Raw genomic sequence first — 27,517 nt, forward strand, 5'->3', positions numbered from 1 at the left:
TGCCCTGTATTTTGCTCCATCCATCTTCCCATCAACTCTGACCAGCTTCCCTGTCCATGCTGAAGAGAAGCACCCCCAGAGCATGATGCTGCCACCACCATATTCGACAGTGGGGATGGTATGTTCAGAGTTAGTTTTCTGCCACACATAGCGTTTTGCATTTTGGCCAAAAAATTTAATTTTGATCTCATTTGACCAGAGCACTTTCCTCCACGTGTTTGCTGTGTCCCCCACATGGCTTGTAGCAAACTGCAAACGGAACTTCTTATGCTTTTCTGTTAACAATGGCTTGCTTCTTGCCACGGTTCCAGAAAGGCCAATTTGTGCAATGCATGACTAATAGTTGTCCTATGGACAGATTCCCCCATCTGAGCTGTAGATCTCTGAAGCTCGTCCAGAGTCACCATGGGCCTCTTGACTGCATTTCTGATCAGCGCTCTCCTTGTTCAGCCTGTGAGTTTAGGTGGACGGCCTTGTCTTGGTAGGTTTACAGTTGTGCCATACTCCAATTTCTGAATGATCGCTTGAACCGTGCTCTGTGGGATGTTCAAGGCTTTGGAAATCTTTTTGTAGCCCAAGCCTGCTTTAAGTTTCTCAATAACTTCATCCCTGACCTGTCTGGTATGTTCTTTGGACTTCATGGTGTTGTTGCTCCCAATATTCTCTTAGACAACCTCTGAGGCCGTCACAGAGCAGCTGTATTTGTACTGACATTAGATTACACACAGGTGCACTCTATTTAGTCATTAGCACTCATCAGGCAATGTCTATGGGCAACTGACTGCACTCAGACCAAAGGGGGTTGAATAATTACACACACCCCACTTTGCAGTTATTTGTACAAAAAAAAAATGTTTGGAATCATGTATGATTTTCGTTCCACTTCTTACGTGTACACCACTTTGTATTGGTCCTTCACTTGGAATTCCAATAAAATTGATTCATGTTTGTGGCAGTAATATGACAAAATATGGAAAACTTCAAGGGGGCCGAATACTTTTGCAAACCACTGTAATTTTTACTCACCTGGGGCTACTTCCAGCTCCTCACAGCCATCCCTTGCCACAGCTCCTGTGGTCCTCTATGTCCCCAATGGCTGCCGGTAATGATTGTGACCCGCTGGCGGGGGTCGGCTCTTCTGCACCTGCGCAGGCACTTGTGCCCACGCGTCCACGTCATCTAGCGCAATGATGGCGGGTCACAATCATTGCGGGCGGCCAGCGGGGATAGCGAGGACCACGGGAGCTGTAGCGAGGGACGGAGACTGCTGCTAGGGGCTGGAAGAAGCCCCAGGTGAGAAGAAGAAGAAAAAAAAAAAAAAAAAAAAAAGCAGAGTTAGTACCTGCTAACGATGTTTTCAACAATCCTTCAGGGCAAAGGTGAGACGTAGCTCCTCCCAGGAACAGGGACAGCACTTCTATAAAAAAGTCACATGGTTAGTCCACCCTCAGTGCGTTTAGCCAAGTACCCGACAGGTGAACATTCCACTAACCCATAACCGTGCAACTATCAGACACAGACAATTAACACCCGGGTGGGATCGTTGCCCTGAAGGATTGTTGAAAACATCGTTAGCAGGTACTAACTCTGCTTTTTCCCCACAATCCTTCAGGGCAAAGGTGAGACGATTAACAAGTAACACAACCTCAGGGTGGGACCACTGCTCGGAGAACCTTTCTACCAAACGCCTGGTCGTGTGCAGACATTGCATCAATTCGGTAATGACAGATGAACGTAGAAAAGCTTGACCACGTTGCTGCTTTACATATTTGCTCAGGCGAAGCCCCTGCATTATTACCCCAAGAAGCTGCCCTAGCTCTAGTAGAATGCGCTCTAAATGAGGCAGGAGCCTCACTTCCCATAACTCTGAAGCTTCTATAATAGCTAACCTAATCAAATTAGCTATAGTAGATTTAGAAGCTCTCTGACCTACAGTTTTCCCTGAAATAAAACAGATAAGGAATCTGTCTTCCTGACATCTGCAGCTCTGTTCAAGTATTCCAGAACACATCTAACATCTAATGAGTGAAAAATCCTCTCTTTTCCACAACTTGGATTCACACAGAAGGTAGGCAAAATAATATCCTGCGACCTGTGAAACCTAGACATAACTTTTGGACAAAACTTTGGATCCGTCTGTAATACTAACCTATCCTGAAAATAAGGACTTTTCATAGACAAGGCCTGTAGCTCACTAACCCTTCTGGCTGTAGTGATGGCTACTAAAAAATACAGTCTTTAATGTAAGAAATTTAAAAGAACTGTCCCCTAGCGGCTCAAAAGGACCTTTGGACAGCCCCTCTAATACTAACGATAAATCCCAAGGAGAAACGTATGGCTTGTAAACTGGCAGTTTCCTAGACGGAGCCTTCCGAAATCTCAGTATTGGAGAGGAAGACAAGGGGATACCTGAAAAAGCAGATAAGGTAGCAATCTGCACCTTAAGCGTACTCACAGAAATATTTTTATCCCAACTGTCCTGGAGAAACCAGGACTGCTGGGACTGACAAGCTATCAAACTCAGAGCCAGATAACCAAAGATGGAAAGTCTTCCAGTATTTCAGATAGATCCTCCTAGTAACTTCCTTACAGCTAGTAACCAATGTAGAGGCTGCCTTCTCAGATACTCCCAACTTTTTGAGTAAGGCTAATTCAAGATCCAGACTAACAGATTCAATCTGCCTGGATGCGGATGCCACAGGTTCCCTTGTAGCAGTAGATCCGGCCTGCAAGGAAGTCTCCAAGGGTCTTCTGATGCTAACCTCCTGAGAGCTGAAAACCAGCTCCTTTTCGGTCACCAAGGTGCTATCAAAATCATCCAATTTTGACAACCTCTCCATTTGCTGATGACCGCCGGAATCAAATTGAGAGGAGGAAATGCATACAGAAGTGGAAAGCTCTACTCTTGAATGAACACATGAATACATTCACCCCCCCGGCTTTGATCTCTTGGATTAAGAGAGAAAAAAGTCTGAATCTGGGTATTGTCTTCTGTTGCAAACAGATCGATTGACGGTGTTCCCCATCGTTTTTATGATGTCTGCGAAAACACCTCCTTGTTTAGAGACCATTCTGATGACAGAATCCTGCTTCTGTTCAGTTTGTCTGCATCTATATTGAGTGTTCCCTTGAGATGAACAGCTCTCAAGGATGACACATTCTTTTCTGCCTAAAACAAGATGTCCTCCGCTTCCTCCTGCAACAACAGGAATCGCGTGCCTCTCTGTTTGTTGATAAACGCTACTGCCGTAACGTTGTTCGACTGGATCAGAACATTGGACTGCAACAGTAACGATTGCACTCGAAATAAAGCCAGCCTTACTACTGTTAATTCCTTTCAATTGGATAACCTTTGAGACTCTGATTTTGTCCATTTCCCCTGAAAGGCTCTGTGAGCTATATAAGCTCCTCAGCTCCAGGCGCTTGCATCCGTAGTTATTACGTTGTCTACAGGCCCCTTCCAAGGCCTGCCCTTCACAAGGTAGGATTCCTCCAACCACTGCTGCAGAGACAACACACAGTTTGAGGGATTTTGACTTTGAAATCTAATGTTTGTGGACGACCGTCCCAATTTTCTAGGAGGAACCTCTGTATCTTCCTGATATGCACTAATGCCCAGGGAACTGCCACCATCGTAGATGACATTAACCCAAACACCGACAAAATCGTTCTTAGGGAAACTTTGTCTTCCCCTTGTAATGATTTCACTGCCAAACTTATCTTCAGAATCTTCTTGGGAGGAAGGAAAATCATCTGTTTTACTGAATCCACTAGCATGCCAAGAAACTGAGTTCTCGGACTTGGAATTAGAGAGGACTTCTCTGGGTTGATGATCCAACCTAGGGATCGGAGATGTTCCGATACCAGATTCAAATGGCTTTTCAGCTGTTCTGCTGAACTTCCTAGAATAAGCAAGTCGTCCAAATACGTAATGATTAAAATCGATTGTTCCCTTAACGGAATTAATGCTTCTCCCAGAATTTTTGTGAACATTCTTGGGGCAGAAGTGATCCCAAACAGGAGGCAAACAAACTGGTAGTGTTCTACCATCCCATTTATTCTCACTGCAAAACTTTTTTTGGGTGAATTGGCACATGCCAATATGCATCTCTTAGATCCAGAGATGCCATAAAGGCTTCTGGAAACAATAACTCCCTTACTGATTCCATCCGAAAATTTTTCATAAACCGACTCAGGTTTGTTAGGTTCAGAATCAGGCACAGGATGAATTCCATTACTTTGTACAGCTCCACGAAATATCTACACTATCCTTGCTGAGGTCGCAGAGTTAACATTTTCAACCTGGGAATCTAAAAACCTCAGCAAATTATAGAATAAAATTTTTTGAATAATGGATTTTTTCCCTTGCTCATGTCTGATGACTTCAATGCCACCTATACAGCTGAAAAGGTCAATATCAGCCCACATGATAGTCCGGTGAACAATCACACTTGGTCAAAAAACTGCACTCCTAGCAGTATTGTATTAGTGTCACTTATTTAGGCTAGGTCCACACTACGCTGGATGCACAACGGTGCACGTTAACAGTGTATCCTGTGCAGACACGATGTGTCCCTCGGACATATTTACACTACACACAGTTGTGCAACCGGTCTGCTGCTGGCATCGCCAGAGGACAAGCAATGAAATATAGATCGGAGTCCTGGCAAAAGCACCAGGCTCCCATTTGCAATCAATCAATGAGAATCCTCCCTTGGTCAGGGAGGATTTTCATTGGTTCCACCACTAAGTGAACCAATGAGAAACCTCCCTGTTGCTAGGGAGGACTCCCACTGATGTTTTGCAATCCAATGGGAGCCTGATGCTTCTGCCGGGATGTCGATAGCTGAGCAGCAGTGTAGGCAGTGGGGGAGGGACAGAGATGACAGAACACACAGTAGTCAGGTGAGTGGCTGAAAAACAGGAACAGATGGGGATAACAGTATAGCGAGAATGGACACTTTCCGCTCTTATATGCTTGCATCGATTCTGCAGACATTTGTTGCATCTGTGGTCTCTGGAAAAAAATTGCGTGTCAGTCAAGAATGTGCATTCTCTCCTCATACAACCTCTTCTCTCAAGAAAACCCCCTGGGCATTGACTAGCTCTTACCAGGTCCTAGAGTAGAGACTCAGTCTCCGAACCCTGGCCTCTTCTCTGGTGATGCATACCAACTCCCCACTTGGGTTTGTACTTCTCTGGGCTGTGCCTGCATCAAGTTGCCCTATATTTCATGACAATCACATGCTTGAATGACCTTATTAAATGTCCATATGATATTTCAAATACATGTTTCTGCTTAATGTCAACCTATGTACAACAATGTTGCTTGTTTGCAATGTATCATACATTAGACCATGTTGAGATTTGTTTTGATGAAAATCTTATGTTGCATTACTTGTAAAAAAAAAAAGTTGACCACAAGAATGTGCATTCTGCTCCAACTCAGTTTTAAGAAGAAAGGGTATTAACATAGGATCCATTTACACCGCACCAAATCTCTGTTTTTCTGCATAATGTGAGCTGTTCCTTAGAGCGGTGCTGTCTGGTTGTGAATGGAGACAATCTACAGTAGCATCTTTAGCAATCTTCATGCTAAATAATAAAATCATTGCACTAGTACAACTGCGAATGATGTGACACTCAATGATTCTGTATATACAGCAACAACGTAATCATTCACAGCACTGCATAGGCCGCAGAGAAAAACAAGTGCAACATTTGTAGCGATACAAGCTCATTTTTATTATTTATTTATTTATTTGTTGTATTTATAAAGCGCCAACATATTACGCAGCGCTGGACATTAATTTAGGTTACAGACAATATTTAGGGCCCGTTCAGACTACAAAATGCGGACCGCAACGCGTATAAACGCACGCATGTCCGCGTTCGTATGCGTTGCGTGGCTGATCCCATCACTGAAAAGTGAATGGGACAGCCGCGCGTTTTTGTAAAATCTGCGTGCAGCATGCGTTCCCGGACCGCACAGGTCCGGAACGCATGCTGTGTGAACATCAGACATTGCACTCTATGCAATGTCTGATGTTGTGCGTTTTGGCCACCTGCACGCGTTTCCAAAACGCGGCTGGAAACGCATGCAGTGTGAACGGGCCCTTAGGGGTGACAAACAGCAATATGACAATACAGGAATACAAGAAAACCAGATCACACAGCACAGTATGAGTACAAGGTAATGCTTAGTCAGTCACTGGATGGGAGCATGGAGTTAGGCAAGTTAGGTTCACTCAAATGCATAGCATGGGTGCACAGTAATAGAGGTGCATGATCAGGTAGGACACAAAAGGAGTGAGGACCCTGCCCAAAGGCTTACAATCTAGAGGGAGAGGTAGGGACACGAGAGGTAGGGGACCAGAGTTCGGCTGGGTTTAGAGCAATTGTGAGGGGTGGTAGGCAAGAGTGAAAAGGTGAGTTTTGAGGGCCTTCTTGAAGGTGTTGAAGGAGGGGGCTGCCCTAATGGGTGGAGGTAGGGAGTTCCATAGTGTCGGAGCGGCTCTTGAGAAGTCTTGGAGGCGTGCATGGGACTGGGTGATGCGGGGGACGGTCAGGCGAAGTTCATTGGAGGAGCGGAGTGAGCGGCTTGGTGTGCATCTCGGAGTAAGATCAGAAATGTAGGTTGGACAGGTTTTGTGGATGGATTTGTAGGTCAGACACAATATCTTGAATCTGATTCTGGACTGGATAGGAAGCCAGTGGAGGGATTCACGGAGGGGAGTCGCCCTGGTGGAGCGATGGGAGGAGTGGATAATTCTGGCAGCCGCATTCATGATGGACTGCAGTGGGGCTATTCGGGTCTTAGGGAGTCCAGACAGAAGGGCATTGCAGTAGTCGAGGCGGGAAATTATGAGGGCATGGATGAGGAGTTTGGTGGTGGCAGGGGTCAGGAAAGGGCGAATCTTACAGATGTTACGAAGGTGGAAGTTGCAGGACTTTGTGAGGTTTTGGATGTGGGGAGTGAAGGAGAGTGCGGAGTCCAGGGTGACACCCAGACAGTGGGCTTGAGAGGTAGGGTGAATAGTAGTGTGGTTAACAGTGACCTGCACATCTGGGAGGTCCAGGGATGACCAGGGTGGGAAGATCATAAATTCCGTTTTGTCTAGATTTAGTTTTAGGAACCTAGCGGACATCCAGGAGGAGATGGCAGATAGGCAGGAGGAGACCTTGTCCATGGTAGTGGTGGATATGTCAGGGGTGTGGAGATAGATTTGGGTGTCATCTGCATACAGATGATAGTTAAAACCCATGGAGGAGATAACCTTGACAATGGAGGATGTGTATAGGGAGAACAGTAGGGGGCCAAGGACCGAGCCTTGGGGACTCCCACTGAGAGGTGGTTGGGGGTGGACGAGGACTCATTGAAGGAGGTCGTGAAGGAGCGGTTGGAGAGGTAGGATGAAAGCCAGGTCAGGGCGAGATCGTGAATGCCCATGGATTGGAGGGACTGGAGGAGTAGGGGATGATCTACTGTATCAAAAGCTGCTGAAAGGTCAAGGAGGAGGAGAATGGTGTATTTACCTTTAGCTTTAGCTAAGGCAAGGTCATTGACCACTTTGGTGAGAGCCGTTTCGGTTGAGTGGGCAGGCCGAAATCCAGATTGCAGTGGGTCTAGTAGTGAGTTGGCATTGAGGTACTGGGTCAGGCGTTTGTGAACCAGACGCTCAAGGAGTTTTGAGGCGAAGGGGAGGAGGGAGATCGGGCGGTAGTTGGAGGGTAGCGAGGGGTCGAGGGAGGGTTTCTTGAGCAGAGGCAGTACAGTGGCCTGCTTGAAGTCTGAGGGGAAGGTGCCTGTGGATAGGGAGAGGTTAAACATGGTAGTGAGGACTGGGGCAAGATCCGTGAAGTGAGGCTGAAGTAGATCAGAAGGGATAGGGTCAAGGGGGGAGGTAGTGGTATGGGAAGTCTGCAGTAGGTGGTTGACCTCCTCAGTGGTAGTAGGAGTGAAGGAGGTGAGGGGAGGATAGGGTGGAGAAGGAGTAGGTTGTGAGCAGGTGGGAGGTGAAGATTGAAGATTGGATATTTCCTGACGGATGGAGACTATTTTGTTGGTGAAGTGGGTGGCTAAATCTGTGGCAGAGAGGGAGGAAACAGAAGGTGGGGGGGTGGGTTTAAGCAGGGAGTTGAAGGTGCTAAAAAGATGCCGGGGATTGGAAGCTTGTGCTCCGATGAGCTTGGTAAAGTATTCCTGCTTCGCATGAGCAAGGGCAGTGTGGAACTGCTGCAGGTTAGTCTTGTACTGTAGGAAATCCTGGTTTAGTCGAGTTTTCCGCCATTTTCATTCAGTGGCGCGTGTTTCCCTCTGGAGGTTGCAAGTATGGGTAGTGCGCCAGGGCTGGGGGTTAGGGGGTCGGTTGCGGCGGAATATTGGTGGAGCAGCTTTCTCTAGGGCTGATGAGAGAATTTGGTGGTACTGAGCTGCAGCAAGATTAGGACAGGTTAGGGTGGGGAGAGTGGAGGATAGGCCATGGAGGGAGTCAGCAAGGACGCCAGGGTTGAGCTTGCGTAGGTCTCGCTGCCATCGACCAGGTGGGTGGGCGGGTAGTTTGGAGGTGCCTTCCGTGAGGAGGTTGAAGGCGAGAAGGTAATGGTCTGAGGGTGGAAATGGTGCGATGTCGAGATCTGCAATGGTGGTGGATTTAGTGAATATAAGGTCGAGAGTGTGACGTGCAGTGTGAGTGGGGGCGTTGGTGTGTTGTACTAGGCCATGTTAGTTGGTTATGGTGAGTAGCCGGGTCGCAACAGAGTTCTTGGGTTCATTGATGGGTATATTGAAATCCCCGAGGATGATGGTGGGGAGGTCAGAGGAGAGGATGTGTGGGAGCCAGGAGGCAATGTTGTTCATTCAAATCTTGCAGAGAAGTCACACATGCATACTTGGACCAATGGTCTTTCACGACCTTGATACTTCAACACAGTCTCACATAAATCCTAGTCATTAGGATGGACCTTTGGTGGTACCTGAGGGCTGTCTTTGCTTGTTGTATTTTTATAGAATTAGGCTGTTTTTGTTTTTTTTTGTTTTTTTAAACAAACAACCCACTTGATGACTGATTTTGGATTGTTCATTTAAAATATCCAGTGTGCGGAAGAGGCTTAAAGCAAACTTGAGAAGGTACAGTTGAAGAATGAAATGAAATACTTACCTAAGGTAGGGAAGGCTCAGAAACCTCCACAGGCCTCCAATGCTGTCCTTTCGGACCTCTGCCTGGGACTGAGCCACTCCTGCTCAGCTTACAGCACAGTATGACTGCACTTACTTTTCAGCAACACCTTGTCTGAATACCTTGGGGGCTGTGCTCAACAACAGGGAACCAGAGGACAGCGTGGGAAGACTATAGGATCCAGAGGTTTTCCTCTTCTTAGGTAGGCATGTGTATTTGTACCAGATGTTTGCTTCAGGAACGCTTTAAGGGCTGGTTCACACTGAGTGATTGCGCTTACTTTGCCGATATTCAAGCGCTACAGCAGTGTCACCCTATGAGGGTGTTCTCACTGCAGTGCTTTGATTTTGACAAAATTAAAACCGCTTACTATTTTTAGAGCAATTTTATTCTTGACAGAACTTGCAAAGAAACATTCCTTTAAAAATCACTCTAGAAAAAATCCCTTTGCAAAATCACTTAGTGATTGTGTTTTATAGTGTTACTAATCCTGAGGGCTTGTTCACATCATACGCGCTTCCATACGCATTTGGAAGCACATATGATGGGCGACACACTCGAACGGCAGAAGGGCATAGACGGCCCTTCTGCCATTGACATCAAAGGCACTGCACAGCAGTACGATGCACTAGAATGTGCTTGCATACTGCTGCATGCATTCTGCCCAGAAGCACAGAGCTGACTCATTCACTGTAATGAATGGGATCAGCATGGCAGATGGCGTGCGATCATAAACGTTGCATTCCGATCGCACAGCCATCTGCGCTACATAGATGTGAACGAGGTCTAGGTCTGTATGCAATATCTAAGGGATCCTCTTTAGTTGGTAGGCTGGCAAAATTGCTACAAACTTATGACTGCCCCGCAAAACTTCTCTCTCCATGTCTTGCCACACACACAGGCAAGCTGAAATAAAGCTTACTATTAATCAAACTTACAGAGCAGAAGTGAATGGCTTGCCTATTTCTCAACAATAACAGAGTATGTCTTTAAGCCATTTACACATGCACAAAGTTATCCAAAACAAATCATTATTAATGGCTTCCTGTGTCACGCTAGGAATGGTCATTGCACAGATATGCTGCAGGGCTGTCACGCAGCCTGTTCCATAGCATTGAGCAATGGAAGAGGATAAAACCCCACTTTGGTGACTATATTAGAACTGCTAGTAGTAAGAAACAGGGCTGTGGAGTCGGTACAAAAATCCACCGACTCCTCAGTTTAGGATTCCTCCGACTCCTCTAATTTGCAGATTACAATCTTGTTGATTGAAAGTATGTAACATGAAATTCATCTCTTAATTGCCAACGCTTAGGAATTTTAAAAGACAACTGAAGTGAGATGGATATGGAGACTGCCATATTTATTCCCTTTAGTCAGGCTAAAACTAGTCCTTGGTAAGAGTACTTGTAAAAGGTACAGACAGGAACAAAGAACATCTATCAGGCCCTAGGCAATGTAACTGTGGGTACATGTAAGAGTGATGTGCAGGTACTCTGCAGGGGAATAAGGAGATTCTTCCTCTATTACACATTCTTCATGCACAATCTGAACCAGGTTTAGGGGTGATAGACAACACCTCTGTGTTCAATGTGCACAACATCCTCAGTGGATTCCCTGCAGCTCTGTGGGGAGTGCATATGTAGAGTATAGTACTACTGTGTAACAAAGTAAAACAGACAGATGAGATGAGACGAGCAACAAAATTGATGCGTGGGATGGAAGGTCTCACTTATCGAGAAAGGTTAGATAAACTGGGTTTATTTAGTCTAGAGAAAAGACGCCTTAGAGGGGATCTAATTAACATGTATAAATACATCAGAGGGCAATATAATACCTTGGCGGATGAGCTTTTTGTCCCTAGGCCTTCTCAAAGGACTAGAGGACATGATCTGCGCATGGAGGAAAAACGTTTTGACCATTTATTTAGGAAAGGGTTCTTTACAGTAAGAGTGATTAAGATGTGGAATGCATTGCCACAGGAAGTCGTTATGGCAAACTCTATACCTGCATTTAAAGGGGGCTTAGATGCTTTCCTTGCGTTGAAAGACATCCATGGCTACAATTACTAGGTAATGCCTAATGATGTTGATCCAGGGATTTTATCTGATTGCCATCTGGAGTCGGGAAGGAATTTTTCCCTTTAGGGGCTAATTGGACCATGCCTTGTAAGGGTTTTTTCGCCTTCCTCTGGATCAACAGGGATATGTGAGGGAGCAGGCTGGTGTTGTACTTTATACTGGTTGAACTCGATGGACGTATGTCTTTTTTTCAACCAAAATAACTATGTAACTATGAAATTAAAGTTTTATACATACCTGGGGCTTCCTCCAGCCCCTTCAGGTTAATCAGTCCCTCGCTGTCCTCCTCCGCCACCTGGGTCTTCTGCTATGAGTCCAGGTACTCGAGCCAGTCTGGCGTAGTGCGCATGCACACACTCCGCCGCCGGGAGCATACTACACCTGCGCAGCACTGTTACGCAGGTGCAGAACGCTCCTGGCTGTGGAAGCGGCATGCGGCCGGACTGGGCTGACTGGCTGAAGTGCCAGGACTCATAGCAGAAGATCCAGGTGGTGGAAGTGGACAGCGAGGGACTGATTAGCCTGAAGGGGGCTGGAAGAAGCCCCAGGTATGTATAAAAAAAAAAAAAACTTTTCTTTTCATCCTTCTCAGGTACCATTTAATTCGTAGTCACCAAACCAAATTAACAACATATCAAATTATTTGATTTCATGAGCAAAGAGTACATTTGCATAAATCAGAATCAACACAGAATTATTTCCATCTCATTGACCATCTCTATTAGTGCCACGGCTACACATCAGGCTTTATACTTACAGCATAGATGTTATTTTGCATATATGAGAGATACCTGTGTACACATCATATATACACAATCAGATGTGTATATCTGACTTTAAAAATACGGGGATTGCTTTATTGAAGCAGCACAAGTAACTAATTTTGATTGGTTTATTTCATTTTTGTGGACTAAGCACAGCTATTACTGTATGTATAAATCATTTATGATGACTATTATCTGAGAAATAGAACATTTTATCATATTTTCTATTTTAATTAGTTTAAATTCATTAGGAGTCAGAGCATTTTTTCCAGACTCCGACTCTAGGCACCCAAAATTGCCCTGACTCCGACTCCACAGCCCTGGTAAGAAATCCAAAGTATCAGATCACTGATGGCAAGACCTGTGGGGGATTCCTGTACAGGCCTCATTCACACTATGTCCGCTTCTGTCTGCTTTTTATCAGCACATCAATGTAACAGATTGATACATGTTGGTGAAAAGCAGACAGAAGCGCACTAGTGTGAATGAGCCCTACACTGGATTTTCATTAAAGGTGATAAACATTGTTTTGGACTAACAAAACCTACAATGGGCTCTATTCACAATAAATAACATGTGCAGTAACTTTTTTGGGTGAAAAATTACCTCCAGTGATAATTACCGATTTTTTTTGAGTATTCACTAAAAATGTACCAAGTGTGATAAATGTTTGATAAAAGTGCAGTAAAACAGGTGATAAAAAGTCAGTAATATTTACGGAAATAAAGCTTTTTTGACCACTGTAGGGCAGCCCATATACTTTCCACCCATTACACAGAGATGACCCAAGAAAACCAGTCACGTTTAAAGTGGGACCTCTACTCTTGCGCAGGACAGAAGGAAAACCTATAGAAATGCACCCGTATGTATATAATTTAGCCTGTCTAATTTCCCCTCATCTGTAAATAATTTCAACTGTAATTTGAGCTCTCAGCTGTGCCAGCTGGCTGCCTCAGCAGAGCAGCCAATTTGTAAACACAGGATGTTAACCCTATGGCTGCTTCCATGAAAGCAGGAAGTACATACACTAGAGATTTTTTGCTGGATTTGTATCAGCTGTAACAAAGAAATGTTTTTCTTTAAAGGTTATTATGCTGTTGCTTATCTTTTAGAGCAGAGAGGAATTTCCTCCTCAGCATCTATTAAAATCATCTAAAAGACTGTACAAGGTCTGTCTTCTCTGTAAAATTGACAGCTGATACAAATCCTGCAATAAATCTGAAGTTTATCTACTTCCTGCTTTCATGGAGGTATTGTTAACATACTGTGTTTACCTATTAACTGCCGTGGCAGTCAGCTGACAGCTGGAGAGATCAAATTACAACTTGTGATTACTCACAGATGAGGGGGAAATAGACAGGCTAAGCTCTCTAAATACAGGGTGCATTTCTCTATGCTTTCCTTCTGTCCTGTGCAAGAATTCAGATCCACTTAAAAGTGAACCTAAATCAAACTGCCCCCCCCCCCCCCAAAAAAAAAAGTTTCACTTACCTGGGGCTTCTACCAGCCCCTTGCAGACATCCTGTGCCCACGCCATCCTTGAACGATCCTCTAGTCCCCCACCCAAGTTTTGGTTTCTAACAAGTGGCCAGTTGGTACCCACTGCGCCTACGTGGCCCTGACTGCTAGCGTTGCCGGGAGTGTTCCGCGCAGACGCAGTAGATTTCATACTGCGCAGAACACAAGGACTCGCGCAGCCAATGTTATACAGGCGCCGTTGCCATCAACTGGCCAGTCGGTGGAAACAGAAACTTAGCTGCTGCGGGGGACCAGAGGATCGCTCCAGGACAGCGCAGGCACAGGATGTCTGCAGAGGGCTGGTAGAAGCCCCAGGTTAGTAAAACTTTTTTGTCAGTTTGATTTAGGTTTCCTTTAAAGCCAGAAGTGGTAACAATCCTTTATACTAACCTCATTTATTTTGGACCATTTAGTTGGAGCATCTCATATAAAATGCATTACAATGGTAAAAGAAAAATAAATAAAAGGCTGAGGCTACTTTTACATTGGGCTCTATTCACAAAACCATGTGTGGTAACTTTTTTGGGTGAAAAATTACCTCCAGTGATAATTCATTAAAAATAGTGAAAATAGTGAGTATTCACTAAAAATGTACCAAGTGTGATAAATGTTTGATAAAAGTGCGGTAAAACAGGTGATAAAACAGTCAGTAATATGTACGGAAAAAAAGCTGGTTTGACCACTGTAGGGCAGCCCATATGCTTGTCACCCATTACACAGAGACGACCCAGGAAAGCCAGTCACATTTAAAGTGGGACCTCAACTATTGCACAGGACAGAATGAAAACATATATAAATGCACCCTGTATGTATAAAATTTAGCCTGTGTAATTCCCCCTCATCTGTGAATAATCACAACTGTAATTTGAGCTCTCAGCTGTGCCAGCTGGCTGCCTAAGCAGAGCAGCTAACGTGTAAACACAGAATGTTAACCCTATGTCTACTTCCATGAAAGCAGGCAGTACATACACTGGAGATTTTTTTGTTAGGTTTGTATCAGCTGTAACAAAAAAAAAAAGGTTTCTTTAAAGGTTATTATGCTGTTGCTTATCTTTTAGAGCAGAGACGAAGTTTCTCCTCGGCATCTATAAAATCATCTAAAAGACTGTACGAGGTCTGAAAGTGCGCCTTGAGATTAGACACACTAGTCTTTTCTGCCCTCTATGTAAAATCGACATAAACTCGAGCAAAGAAAGCTGAAAAGGCTCCATCCTGAAGGCCAAAAGCAGAGAAGTGATAAGTATCACCTACTATTTGTAGGTGATAAAAAAAAAAAAAAATCCTTAACACCAACTTTTCAATTGAGAATCTCAAATTGGAGATAAATTGAGGTAATTAACACACTTTTACCGCATGAGGTAATTTAGAGAGAAAAAAAAATTAGTGAATTTCAAAATGGAGATATTTTGGTCGGTATTTATCACTACCTAATTTAACTCATGCGGTACTCATTGAGAATAGAGCCCATTGGGGTGATGTGTTCCCTGTAAAACCAGGTTCACAACGGGGGCAAAAAAGTCACACTGCATGTTACGCATGCAGGGAACCATACAGTACATACAAACTATACTTTACTGCACCTGTTAACACACACACTACACAGTAGCCCACTGCATGTCAACATGTCAACTGATCTGTCGCACCACGCTTCTATCATGAATATAACATTATGATATAATTCCAACGCATTAACAATGCAATTATGATGATCAACGCAACGCATCAGTATGAAAGAAGCCACATTCTGCATCTAAGATAAAACACCAAGATCTCAATGCAGCTTGAAATGAAACAAAAAGGCTGCATATCACTTAGGCCCCGTTCACACTTGCGGTTGTCTGCCAAACAGACCGGATGACCTGACCGGATCCGGACCGGATCGGATCCGTACGGTTCTGATCCGGATCCGATCAGGTTGCATCAGGTGTTCATCAGGATGCGATCCGGATCCGTTTGGCAAAAGTTACGTAAAAAACAAAAAAAATGTTGGGGTCTGGGAGGTCAGCAGAAGGGGGACCTGTGGAATCAGGCCCTCCGCTGTTTAGCACTCACCTCCACCATGCTGCCAACATCTCCAGCTCGTGCTGCTCCACTCCAAAATGCTTGCCCATGTGTCCCCGATCCAATATCGCCGCAACAATTCTCATAGGAAGTGGGGTAGAACATCCGGATTTTTAGCCAGTGTGTTGTGCGCTATCCGGTTCTCATTGATTTGTATTGGCCGGATGGTGCAGTCCGGCTCCGCCCCGGATACGGCTGCCGGAGAAGCCGGACCAAAAAATAGCGCATGTTGGAACGGACGCCGGAGTCCGGATCCGGTCCGGCTCCGGACGAAACGGACGCATGTGAACGGTGGCATAGACTTACATTGCTATGCCGTGCGTCCGTTTCGCATGCGGTGCGGCTCCGGCACGGCGATTCCGGATAGCCACCGCTAATGTGAACCGGGCCTAACATGAGAAAGAACTGTGCTCTTAGCAAAAAGCAGTATGCTCAGAATAATGACAGTACTGCACTCTTCCCTCCCTGTACATCAGATGCTGCTCATCCTGACAATAAACGTTCTAAGTCCATCTCTTGGAAGAACACAGGGAACACCCAGAGATCCATGAAAGCCACAGCCTCAGGGGAGCACCAGGAATCAGGTCAGACTTTGAGCAACAATAGGATCTGAGCAGACCTTCTGTACAGGCACAGGGAATCTTGAAAGGCATTGCAGACATTGGTTAGCAGGGGGCAGGCACTGAACAGCTCACTGCAGGGCTTCGGACAAGTTGAGCCATAACTGTGGGGCGACTTATTTTTTCTATAATAAGGACTACAAAATACATTTGACACTATATACTTTAATTAAAAAAAGAGGCAAAACATTGTTTTGTAGCAGCATTTTCCCAGCACACTCCTCTCCGCTCTAAAGCCAGTCCCGGCCGGGGTCCAGTCAGCCTGCGCGCTCATCTATTCCTCCCGGCCTGAGGGAACTCAGCCACTCACCTTACTCGTCAAGCGGGCACAGCGCCAGCCCACCCCTCACAGGCTTCCCGTACTTCCCGCTCGCCCAGAGTCTGCTCTCCCATCCGATATAGTTACACCGTAGCAGCAACCGAAACTAGTGCAATCCCCGCCTCTTCCTGTAAAGTCAGTCGACCAACCCGCAAACAATAAATTCATTCCACCTATAGAAGTGTAATCATTACGGACAGCCAACCAGAAAAGAGTCACGCAAGACGAGCCAATGAGAGCGTTGCATTTTCCCGCCCACCTTGTATCAGGGCATATTGGAAAAGCCCGTTCAACCAATAACTTTGAGGTAATATGCATATAAGGCCGCACCTACATCATTCATTCCCAAGGCCACAGGTAGGGAAGAGGTGAGGTGACCGAGCTAGTTGTGCTGCTCAGTGTAGAGGAAGGGCGAGCTTGTGCGGAACATGAACTAACCAAATGTGGAAAGACAAATTTCACAGGGAATTCCAGTAACTGGAACGCTGAGGTTTTTTTTTTCATAAGTATGGATTCATAGAGCACTGACATCTTCCACTGTGCGGACAAGATTCAAGTTCAGATTTTATATATGTCATATTTTTTTCAGAGAATGAATTGCTAATATAATTGTAACTAGATTACTTTGTCTACATGTGCATATAAAACAGACATTCCATAGGCAAACGCAAGGGGATGATTACAACTGCCCAGTATCCCCCCTCAGACCAGGGCTGGTGCAGTGTCTGGGGACAAGCACAAGTTGAGACACCGGAATAGCTGCAGGCATCCTGCAGCTCACAGGACTGCCCCTTTTCTTTCCCTGCTACAGTTGGCTTTGGATGTAGCAGCAGTGTGTGTACAGAGCATGGAGCAGCAGGGTGTGTAGAGAGCATGGAGCAGCTCTGGGGAAATTAACAGAGTCTGGTATGAGCACAGCCCTGTGCCCTGCTGTGTGAACGTTCCCCTTCATTACCAATGTCAACTGTCCTCATTATTATCTGTATTCAAAATGCTCCTGATCGATCCCATCGGTCAGATGGGAAATTTCATTATGTGTACCCAGCGTGACGTCCTACCTTATGATTATACAGTATAGTGTGTGGCTGAGGGAGACCTTTCAGGAATCCCTCCCCTTGAAAATCCGGGGTTTGCCCCTGCATTCCATAGCGTTTCTTAAAGGACTTCCAAATTGAGGTGGCTTAAATTTTTTTTACTGAACTTGGGGCTTCTTCCAGCCCATAGCAGCCGTCTTGTGCCCTTGCACGGTCCTCCGCGTTGTCCCGCTGGCAGCCCATAAAGATTGTGACCCCGCTGGCAGGGCGGGTCTTGTAGAGATGTGAAGTTCGGATCTTTTCAATGATCCGGATGATTTGAATCGGATCATTGAAAAGAACCGGATCTTTGATCCGAACCTCGGATCATTTTACAAGGGAAGCATTCGGGGGTGAAATGACTAACAGGAGAAGGGGACGGGGTGGACACGCAGAGAAGGGGAGAAGATGGACAGAGGGCAGGGAGTGGACAGAAAAGGAAGGAGGGACGAGCAGAGAGCAGAAATGTTTGTTTGCACACAATACCCACATGCTGCAATCATTATGCTTTACATATATTTCACCTATATGTTCATCTGTGTACTTTGAATGCAAACGTTGCACAGTGAAAGAACACATTCCCAGAAGATAAGTGCAGCTGTTTAGAGCAGTGCAGGAGGATCATATTGCCCTGCAATCACAGTGCCTGCAAAGTTACTGCTTCCAATGTGTTCACTGCACAACTGCGGAACAGACAGCCTATGATGAGCAGCACATTATAGCCAGTATGTGTGCTCTACACATATCTGGCAGTGGCACCCATGTCCCCTCTCTCTCATCTACTTGTCCCTGCAAGGCTGGCTCCCCTCCAACAGAGCGATCCATCTCTGCTCTGCTTCCAGGACCCCGCTGCCTGCTGAGAGGGGGCGTGTCGCTCCTGGCCCCACCCCTTTTGCGATCCGAATCACTCATTTTGATGATTCGGATGATTCGACTCACAAAATAGATTCGGATCAAAGATCTGAATCGTTCATGATCCGGACAACACTAGGGTCTTGTGCGTGTCCACGTCATCTGGTGTGTACTGCGCCTGCGCAGTAGTTGTGCACAGAAGCAGTACGCGCCAGATGACGTGAACACATGCAGGCACAGAAGACCTCACCCGCTGGCGAGGTCACAATCTTCACAGGCGGCCAGTGGGACAACGCAGAGGAACGGGGCTGCAGCGAGGGACTGAGACGGCTGCTATGGGCTGGAAGAAGTCCCAGGTGAGTAAAATTTGTTAAAGCCCCCTCACCTCGGAAGTCCTTTAAAGTGGACCTGAATTCAGAACTTTCTGTTCTTAAAGATACCCAAGAGCATAATAACCATTAAACAAAAAACATTTCTTTGTTACAGCTGATACAAATCCTGCAATAAATCTGCACTGTTTCTACTTCCTGATTCATGGAAGCAGACATATTGTTAAGGGAAACCAGAGCTGATAGAAATTAAAAGTTTTATACATACCTGGGCCTTCCTCCAGCCCCATGCGCATGGATCGCTCCCATGCCGTCGTCCTCAGTCTTCTCCCTCTTCGGTCTTTTGTGCAGACTGGCTGACGTTCGTGAACCCTGTACTGAAGAGCAAACACTAGGAATCCAGCGCAGGAGGTTTGGGCACAGCCGGCGCCACCATATACCGTAATAGGAATTACGGCTATAGCGGCGCATACTGAGTAACTTTGGCGACGTCAGAAGACGGAGCTGAAGTTACTTTTTAAAACACTGTAATTCGGCTGCCAGCAATCGCTGGCAGCCGAATTACGTATTTCCCTACCATCCATGTCAACCTGGAGGGGTATAGTAATCAATGCAGCCGAGAGTTGTGCAAGAACAGGGTTATCCATATCCCGGCTATATCCTGCACCCAAGTCTCCAGGCGGGTTTTTCATAGGTACGCCTGAAGAGGGAAAAGACAGGACAGCGGCATGGAAGCGATCCGTGCTCATGGGGCTGGAGTAAGCCTCAGGTATGTTAAAACTTTTAATTTCTATCAGCTTTAACAGCCTGTGCTTTCAAATGAGCTTATCTGCCATGGCAGTCATATGACGCAGGGGAGAGATCAAATTACAACTTGTGACTAGACACAGATAAGGGGGAATTAGAAAGGCTAAACGCTCTAAATACATACATGGTGAATGTCTCTATGTTTTCCTTCTGTCTGTGATGATTTGCTCAGCTGCCTGTGCAGGCAGGCAGCTTTTTGACCATTGTTTAGATTTGCATGCTGCAGGACTCTGGAAAGAAGAGCTTCTGTCAGTTTTGCAGCTTGTGCTTGCTGAGGAATTTGCATACGTTGTCATGCAAATTGCCTGGCCACATTCATTGGAGGTGTGTACTATAAGTACTAACTGTGTCCCACAATGCTTTGCTGTTCATAAGGATTTAGTCCTGTGTAACACTCCTGCCGGGAGTGTCAGCCATGCTCTTTGTTTGAAGATCAGCTTAGAGTAATTCCTGAAACTGCGCTAGGCAGGTTTTCCCTAGTGCAGTTAGGATTGTTTATCTGTTTGTTTGTTCTGTTGCCATTGTCCTGTCCCAACGGTGGTCGACAGGAAATGGTTCTGATCTCTGTTCTTGGAGTAAAGCTGGTGCAGCGGTTGCTACCAGCTATCTCTTCTGATCTGTCTCCTGGGATCGCGCTAGCCACTTTTCGCTAGCGCTGTGGATCCTTCTGTTCTGTCTCCTGGGATCGCGCTAGCCACTTTTCGCTAGCGCTGTGGATCCTTCTGTTCTGTCTCCTGGGATCGCGCTAGCCACTTTCCGCTAGTGCTGTGGATCCTTCTGTTCTGCTACTCTGTACCTGGATCGCGCTAGCCACTTTCGCTAGTGCTGTGGATCCTATCTCTTGCTTGTCCCTGTTTTCGTGTGTCTGTCTTGTCTGCTACGACCGCTTGCTGGAGGTTACAGTATGAACAGCCCAACCCAAAACCCCAGTGTAGACGGAAATTCCGATTTGTACGATTTTGTGGAGTTTGGGTCCTGTGTCTTTAAGAGCTTTAAAAGGCTAAATTCAGAGACCAAGGCGGAATTTCTTTCTGAATGTGTGAGGTTTTGCCTGAATCCCACCTTTCAGATTTCTGATCCGTCCACGTCGGCTCTTCTGTTTGCCTATGTGCTCTTAAAAGACGATTTGTTCACCTGGGCATATGATCTGTTAAAAATCAACTCTTGGAATGGTAATCTGTATCAGTTGCTTGCAGTGATATTCTCTCACTGGTTTAAACTGCCTGGCTTACCACCTGCTCTGATTGAGTGTGTAGCTGCTGATAAGTCAGCTGATCTTTCCCTTCCATGCAAAACTTTTCAGTATGACAATCAGTTCAAGGTGTCTGTTGCCACTTCAGGTTTTAAACAGCAGACATGCAAAGTGGCTAAAAAGAGAAAAACTAAAAAACGCAAGCATCGGAATAAAACACTCCCTATTGATGTTTGTAATGATGTTGTTCCGTCTCCGGCTTTTTTGCCCCAATCCAAAGCTCATGTGGATCCTGCTATAGGTAGGATCGCACACTATATTAAAGCAGTTAAAAAAATCTGTTCTTGTTCCTGAACTCCACCCCTATGGAGATTATTTGGATACTGGCCTGTTTGAACCCCCATTTGCTTCCTGGGATATTGGGGCCCTGCTGGAAGAATTCGATTTTGATTGGAAAGCCTTCTGCGATTTTTACATCGCAAAAAGCGAAGATGTCTTGAATGCTTGTCTCGATTCTATGTACCTTCTGATTGATTCCGATGAATGTGACAAGGATGATGTGGATCTGGTGATCTATGTATGGCAAACGATTTTGGATGAGTTGCACACACACCAACCAATTGATTCCAATAAAGAGACACCGTTGTCGGATGATTGTTCCTGCCTTTCTGGGGTAAAGCATGTGAGTCTTGACTTTGTGCAATCTGAAATGAATGAGTGTGCCGCTGTGGTTGATTCCTGTGCGAATCCTGAAGGATTCGCTCCTGACAGTGTGCAGTTTGAATCTGTGCGATCTGATGCCTGTTTCTCGGATGTTCCTGCAGATTGTGATCGGCATGAGTCTGCCGGTTTCCTCAAGGATGTGTGGGATCCTTTGTCATTTAGAAACAGATCTTTGAGATCTTCCGTCTGTGACCCTGCTATGGGAAAAATTTCTCGACTAGGCAGCGTCAAAAGTAAAATTATTATGCCTAATAAAGTTTATCCTGTTGATGTCGCCATTTCTTCTGCAAATGAGTCTCTGTCTCACCCTGTTCACACCTGTAAGGGCCCGTTGCCTGGGGACAGTTGCTCCAGCGTTTCGGTCCTAGATGCCTTGCAGTCTGCTCCGCAGATCGCGGAGGTTTGCGCTATAGAAGCGTCAGTTTCACAACCTAAAGTGAATTTTGATTCACAGGTTTTGCGTTCTGATTCCTCGGATTCGACATTGTTAGCCGAATCTAAGAGTGAGACAGCGCTTCGGTTTTGCGAATCTGATGCTGAACCCTCTTTGCCTTATTCAGAGACGCTTTCTCTGAACCTGCCCTGTACCATGAATAAAAACATGTTTTCCTTTCACACTGACGTTTGTGAGCCCCTTTCTTGCTCTGAGGGAAGTTCTGACTCTCCACCCTGTACTCTGGATGAGTCAATATTGCCTTGTACAATATCTCCTGCCCTGCCCCTAGAGGCTCGTCTAGGTATTGCTGCTATTTTTACCTGTTTTTCTGCAGTTTTGGAGTTACAAGCTAGTTTGACTGCCACACAGAATTCCGGGTACAGTGAGAATGAAGTTAGGGAGTCAGTGTGTGTTCCAGTAAATATACCTGTACATTCCCCTCATGATGATGAGATCCAGTCTCAGGTTATGGTGTAACCATTCCTGGGACATCTGCCCTGTCCACAAAATAAAGTTCCAGTTTTGCCCTGTAACATGGATAGTTCAGAATCCTTCCTAGAAAACTTGAAAAATGATGTTCTGGAGGTCTCCGAGTTCCTCCCAAAGGGTGCAGAACTTGTAGGAGATGTCTCCTGCCCCCCAAGTCCTTCTGAGGTGTTGCCCTCTTCCGTAGGCATTGCTGCCTTGTTGGCTACCTTTTCAGCTCTGGTGGAGCTTCAGTCATGTGTAGTCAATGATGATATTGCAGTCACAGAAATTTCCGAATTTGAATCCGAGTCTTCTTTTGAAAGTCCAGTGCTTGAGACCATTGCTCGTGATGATTCTCTGCCCGGTCCTGGTTTTGGTTTCCTCGTGCCGGACTCTGAGGTTGGCAGTTCCCCGTGTCCTGAGGTTTCTCCTGTGCTGGTGTACCCCAGTGTGCTCTGTGACCCAGAAAGCCCAAGTGTGCCTCGGTTACCAGCGTACTCAGATGCTTCCTCGGTGGAGACATGTTCTGATTTAGCCTGCCTGCTTGCATCTGAAAGTCTTGATCTTGATGGGTGTCCTCGTAATTCTGAATCCGGAATTGTCATTGGTTCCATGGGGGTTATTGGTAATTCTCCATGTGAGCCTGGTGATTGTTCTGCCCTCTTGGGATCTCTGTGGAGCTTCAAAAGGTTCTGGGAGATTCCGGGAGAAATTTTGCTTGGTACCCTGGATAAGATCAACGGTGGCTTTTGTGTTGTAAGGGACACTTCGAACAGGTATTGTGGCAGGTTTGGTATTTTCGGACGCGCCTTGGAAGGTGGTGGGTATTGTCTGGAGGGTTTCGGTGGCTTCTTCTCTGGTATCCACAGTCCTGATGGGTGTTACGCTGAGACTGGTAGTGCTGATGGGCATGTTTCGGTGGCTTCTGTTTCCGATGAGGTCGGTTTCAGGTGGACTGATTCTGGAATTGGACCTTGTCGGGCTGTCCCGACCTTCATGAGTCTTCAGTTTGAGTCTGTTGCTAATAGCACTTTTGAGGGTCGTCTGGAATTCGACCCTGGAAGGGGGGGGGGGTACTGTGATGATTTGCTCAGCTGCCTGTGCAGGCAGGCAGCTTTTTGACCATTGTTTAGATTTGCATGCTGCAGGACTCTGGAAAGAAGAGCTTCTGTCAGTTTTGCAGCTTGTGCTTGCTGAGGAATTTGCATACGTTGTCATGCAAATTGCCTGGCCACATTCATTGGAGGCGTGTACTATAAGTACTATGTGTGTCCCACAATGCTTTGCTGTTCATAAGGATTTAGTCCCGTGTAACACTCCTGCCGGGAGTGTCAGCCATGCTCTTTGTTTGAAGATCAGCTTAGAGTAATTCCTGAATCTGCGCTAGGCAGGTTTTCCCTAGTGCAGTTAGGATTGTTTATCTGTTTGTTTGTTCTGTTGCCATTGTCCTGTCCCAATGGTGGTCGACAGGAAATGGTTCTGATCTCTGTTCTTGGAGTATAGCTGGTGCAGCGGTTGCTACCAGCTATCTCTTCTGATCTGTCTCCTGGGATCGCGCTAGCCACTTTTCGCTAGCACTGTGGATCCTTCTGTTCTGTCTCCTGGGATCGCGCTAGCGCTGTGGATCCTTCTGTTCTGTCTCCTGGGATCGCGCTAGCCACTTTTCGCTAGCGCTGTGGATCCTTCTGTTCTGTCTCCTGGGATCGCGCTAGCGCTGTGGATCCTTCTGTTCTGTCTCCTGGGATCGCGCTAGCCACTTTTCGCTAGCGCTGTGGATCCTTCTGTTCTGTCTCCTGGGATCGCGCTAGCCACTTTCCGCTAGTGCTGTGGATCCTTCTGTTCTGCTACTCTGTACCTGGATCGCGCTAGCCACTTTCGCTAGTGCTGTGGATCCTATCTCTCGCTTGTCCCTGTTTTCGTGTGTCTGTCTTGTCTGCTACGGCCGCTTGCTGGAGGCTCGGTGAGGTAACCGTTAAGCAAGCGTTCGCGTCCTCTGTTTCATGTTTGTCTGTCGATGGTTAGTTAGGCGTGCTTGTCTCTATCACGTGGAGACTGCGCATAACCGCGTGCACTGTTGCGAATGAGTGCGGTGTTCGCGGTTAGCTAGCGTTTGTTATTTTCGGCATCTCCTCATTGTATTATTTGCTGTGCCTTTGCTAACCTCGTATTCTGTTCTGATCTGCCTTGTCACGTCTGGCGATCGCACCTCTCGCGATCGCGTTCCTATTTCATATCTGCTGTTGTGTGTGCGCGGTCGCGGGGTGGCGACTAGATTGGCGCACACACATACAATCTGTCCCTTTGCTCGTTCTCATTCGCAATCGCCTTTCTTGCGATTGCGTTCTGCGCTTCGTACAATTCCTGTCTGGCATTTGTGGAGGTGCAGAGGATTGGTTCCTCTGCACTCCCCAGCGCCACCTGCCGACAGGAATTTTCCCTCTACGGGTGCGTAGCACCTTTTGCTGGGTGCCTGCAAATATACGCTTGTGGAGGATTTCCGCCGTGTCAGCGCACGCGTTGTGCGCTGATCACGGAGAAAGTTCCACAATCGTTACACTGTCTTTTGCAATCAAAAAAAGAAACGATTATCCTGTTTTTCAATAAAAATCTGATTGGACATGTTGGAAAAATTTTTACATTTGATAATTTTTTTCCAGGTTTTCTGACAAATCAGACGTTTGTGTATGGTACCTCGAAAACAACTATGCAATTTTTTTGATCTACCGGAATAATCGAACAAAATTATCTAATAAGAAAAATGAAAAAAATTGTACCGTGTATGGGCACCATGACAGGGACAGGACTGCTATTATTTGCTTCAAGGTCCAAGTCTAGGGTGAAACTGAAGCAGAGAAGGTTTAAGGCTTGGTTACCACTTGCAATGGACTCAGATACATCTTTTTTCATCTACGTTGTGTATCCATTGTCTCGAGTCTCATTTGCTGCACTTATTGGTGATAGTGAGACAGACGCAGACAGTTCCCATTCATTGATCTAAGTCCCCACATGAAAGACCGACACCGTCAGCGAGGCAGCTCCGTCTTTCATAAATCCCCTTCTGACCCATCCACGCTTTACTTCCGCTACTAATACGACGTGTGCAGAAGTAAGCTCCGAGGGTATCTTGTGGCGAAATAGTAAAATTTCATCTGGAGATAAACATTTCCAGATAATGACTTTTTTTTTTTTTACTGTTAAAATGAGTCCCTTACCTCCCACATTCCCCAATAGCTACACAAACATTTTTTTGTAAAAAAAATATATATAAATAGTTACCTTAGAGACTAAACTTTTCTAATATGTACTGTATGTAGTAAGGTATATTACTGTTATTTTTTAAAATTATGGGCTTGTAATAAGTGATGGAAGCAAAACTGAAAAAATGCACCTTTATTTCCAAATAATATATTGGCGCCATACATTGTGATAGGGACATCATTTAAACAGTGAATTAACCGGGACAAATAGGCAAATAAAATACATGGGTTTTAATTATGGTAGCATGTATTAATTTAAAACTATAATGGCCCAAAACTGAGAAATAATGAATCTCGAATCCCAACCAGGTCAACATCTGCAAGGAGTTTGTATGTTCTCCCCGTGTCTGCGTGGGTCTCCTCTGGGTACTCCAGTTTTCTCCCACATCCCAAAAATATACAGTTAAGTTAATTGGCTTCCTCCTAAATTGGTCTGTGATTACGATACATACACTACATGATACATACATAGACATATGACTACGGTAGGGAATAGACTGTGAGCCCCTCTGAGGGACAGTTAGTGACAAGATAATATACTCTGTACAGTGCTGCGTAATATGTTTAGCTAAGGCTAGACAAGTACTGGTGGTAGGGGATTCAATTATTAGGCGCACAGATAGGGTAATCTGTCGAAGAAACCGTGAATGCCGTACAGTCTGTTGCCTCCCGGGTGCTCGGGTTCGGCATGTAGCGGAAAGAATTGACAGATTATTGGGTGGGGCTGGGGAAGACCCAGCTGTCATGGTACACATTGGCACCAATGACAAAGTTAGTGGGAGATTTTCAGGTACTTGGAGATAAACTTAAAGCAAGGACCTCCAAGGTGGTGTTCTCTGAAATACTGCCAGTGCCACATGCTACATCTGAGAGACAGAGGGAGCTTAGGGAGTTAAATAAGTGGCTGATAAATTGGTGTAGGAAGGAAGGGTTTGGGTTCCTGGAGAACAGGGCAGACTTTGCAGTCGGCTACAGGTTCTACAGCAGGGATGGGCTGCACCTTAATGGGGAGGGTGCAGCTGCATTGGGGGAGAAGATGGCTAAACGGTTGGAGGAGATTTTAAACTAGGATCTGGGGGGAGGCGGGACGATAAAGTCTTAATATGTAGACAAGATAAGGTAAAAAAACAGTGGGAGCTTAACATTATGGGGGGTGGAGAGGGGGGTGGGGACAGTGTAAAGATTAAGGAGGTTGGTAAAACTTCAAGTAGCCCATTTCATGTAAACAAAATTGGTAAATGTGGTGGTAAAAATATAAAGTGCATGGTAACCAATGCTCGGAGTCTTGCAAATAAAATAGACGAACTAGAGTTCATTCTGAATGACAAAGGCTATGACATTGTGGGAATAACCGAGACATGGATGGATGAAAGCCATGACTGGATAGCTAATTTAAAAGGATACAATGTGTTTAGGAGGGATAGAACAGGGAAAAAAGGTGGAGGGGTTTGTCTCTTTGTTAAGAATTCTTTTACAGCTGTCCTCAACGATGAGATGGAAGAAGATTGCGAAGATGTGGAGTCCGTTTGGGTAAATATTCATGGTGGAAATAAAAGTTGGCAATTGCTTATTGGGGTATGCTACAGACCACCTCATATTAATGAAGCTGCAGAACTGCGATTACTACAGCAGATTGAAAAAGCTGCAAGTAAAAATGAGGTCATAATTATGGGCGACTTCAACTTTCCAGACATTGACTGGGGTATTGAGGCTACCCATTCTGGTAAAAGCAGCAGATTTCTGGCAGCACTACAGGACAATTACTTGACTCAAATGGTAACGGAACCAACTAGGGGGAATGCTTTACTGGATCTGATCATTTCTAATAGACCAGATAA

General features: G+C 45.7%; 1 protein-coding gene and 1 long non-coding RNA gene across 17 annotated transcripts in view; one reads left to right on the top strand and one right to left on the bottom strand.

Annotated features, from left to right (window-relative positions):
* Nucleotides 1-27,517, bottom strand: part of DLG3 (discs large MAGUK scaffold protein 3) — a 413,798-nt gene that overhangs the window by 51,534 nt on the left and 334,747 nt on the right. The gene's annotated exons all lie outside the window — the stretch shown is intronic.
* Nucleotides 16,123-27,517, top strand: part of LOC137527162 (uncharacterized) — a 77,081-nt gene continuing 65,686 nt past the window's right edge. For 7 of the 13 annotated variants that reach the window (XR_011023154.1, XR_011023147.1, XR_011023148.1 and 4 more), the window contains exon 1: nt 16,123-16,187. This is a non-coding gene — a long non-coding RNA (uncharacterized lncRNA). The other 6 variants (XR_011023145.1, XR_011023150.1, XR_011023149.1 and 3 more) reach the window with 5 other exon arrangements.

The sequence above is a fragment of the Hyperolius riggenbachi genome, chromosome 8 (genome assembly GCF_040937935.1).
Source record: "Hyperolius riggenbachi isolate aHypRig1 chromosome 8, aHypRig1.pri, whole genome shotgun sequence".
NCBI lineage: Eukaryota > Metazoa > Chordata > Amphibia > Anura > Hyperoliidae > Hyperolius > Hyperolius riggenbachi.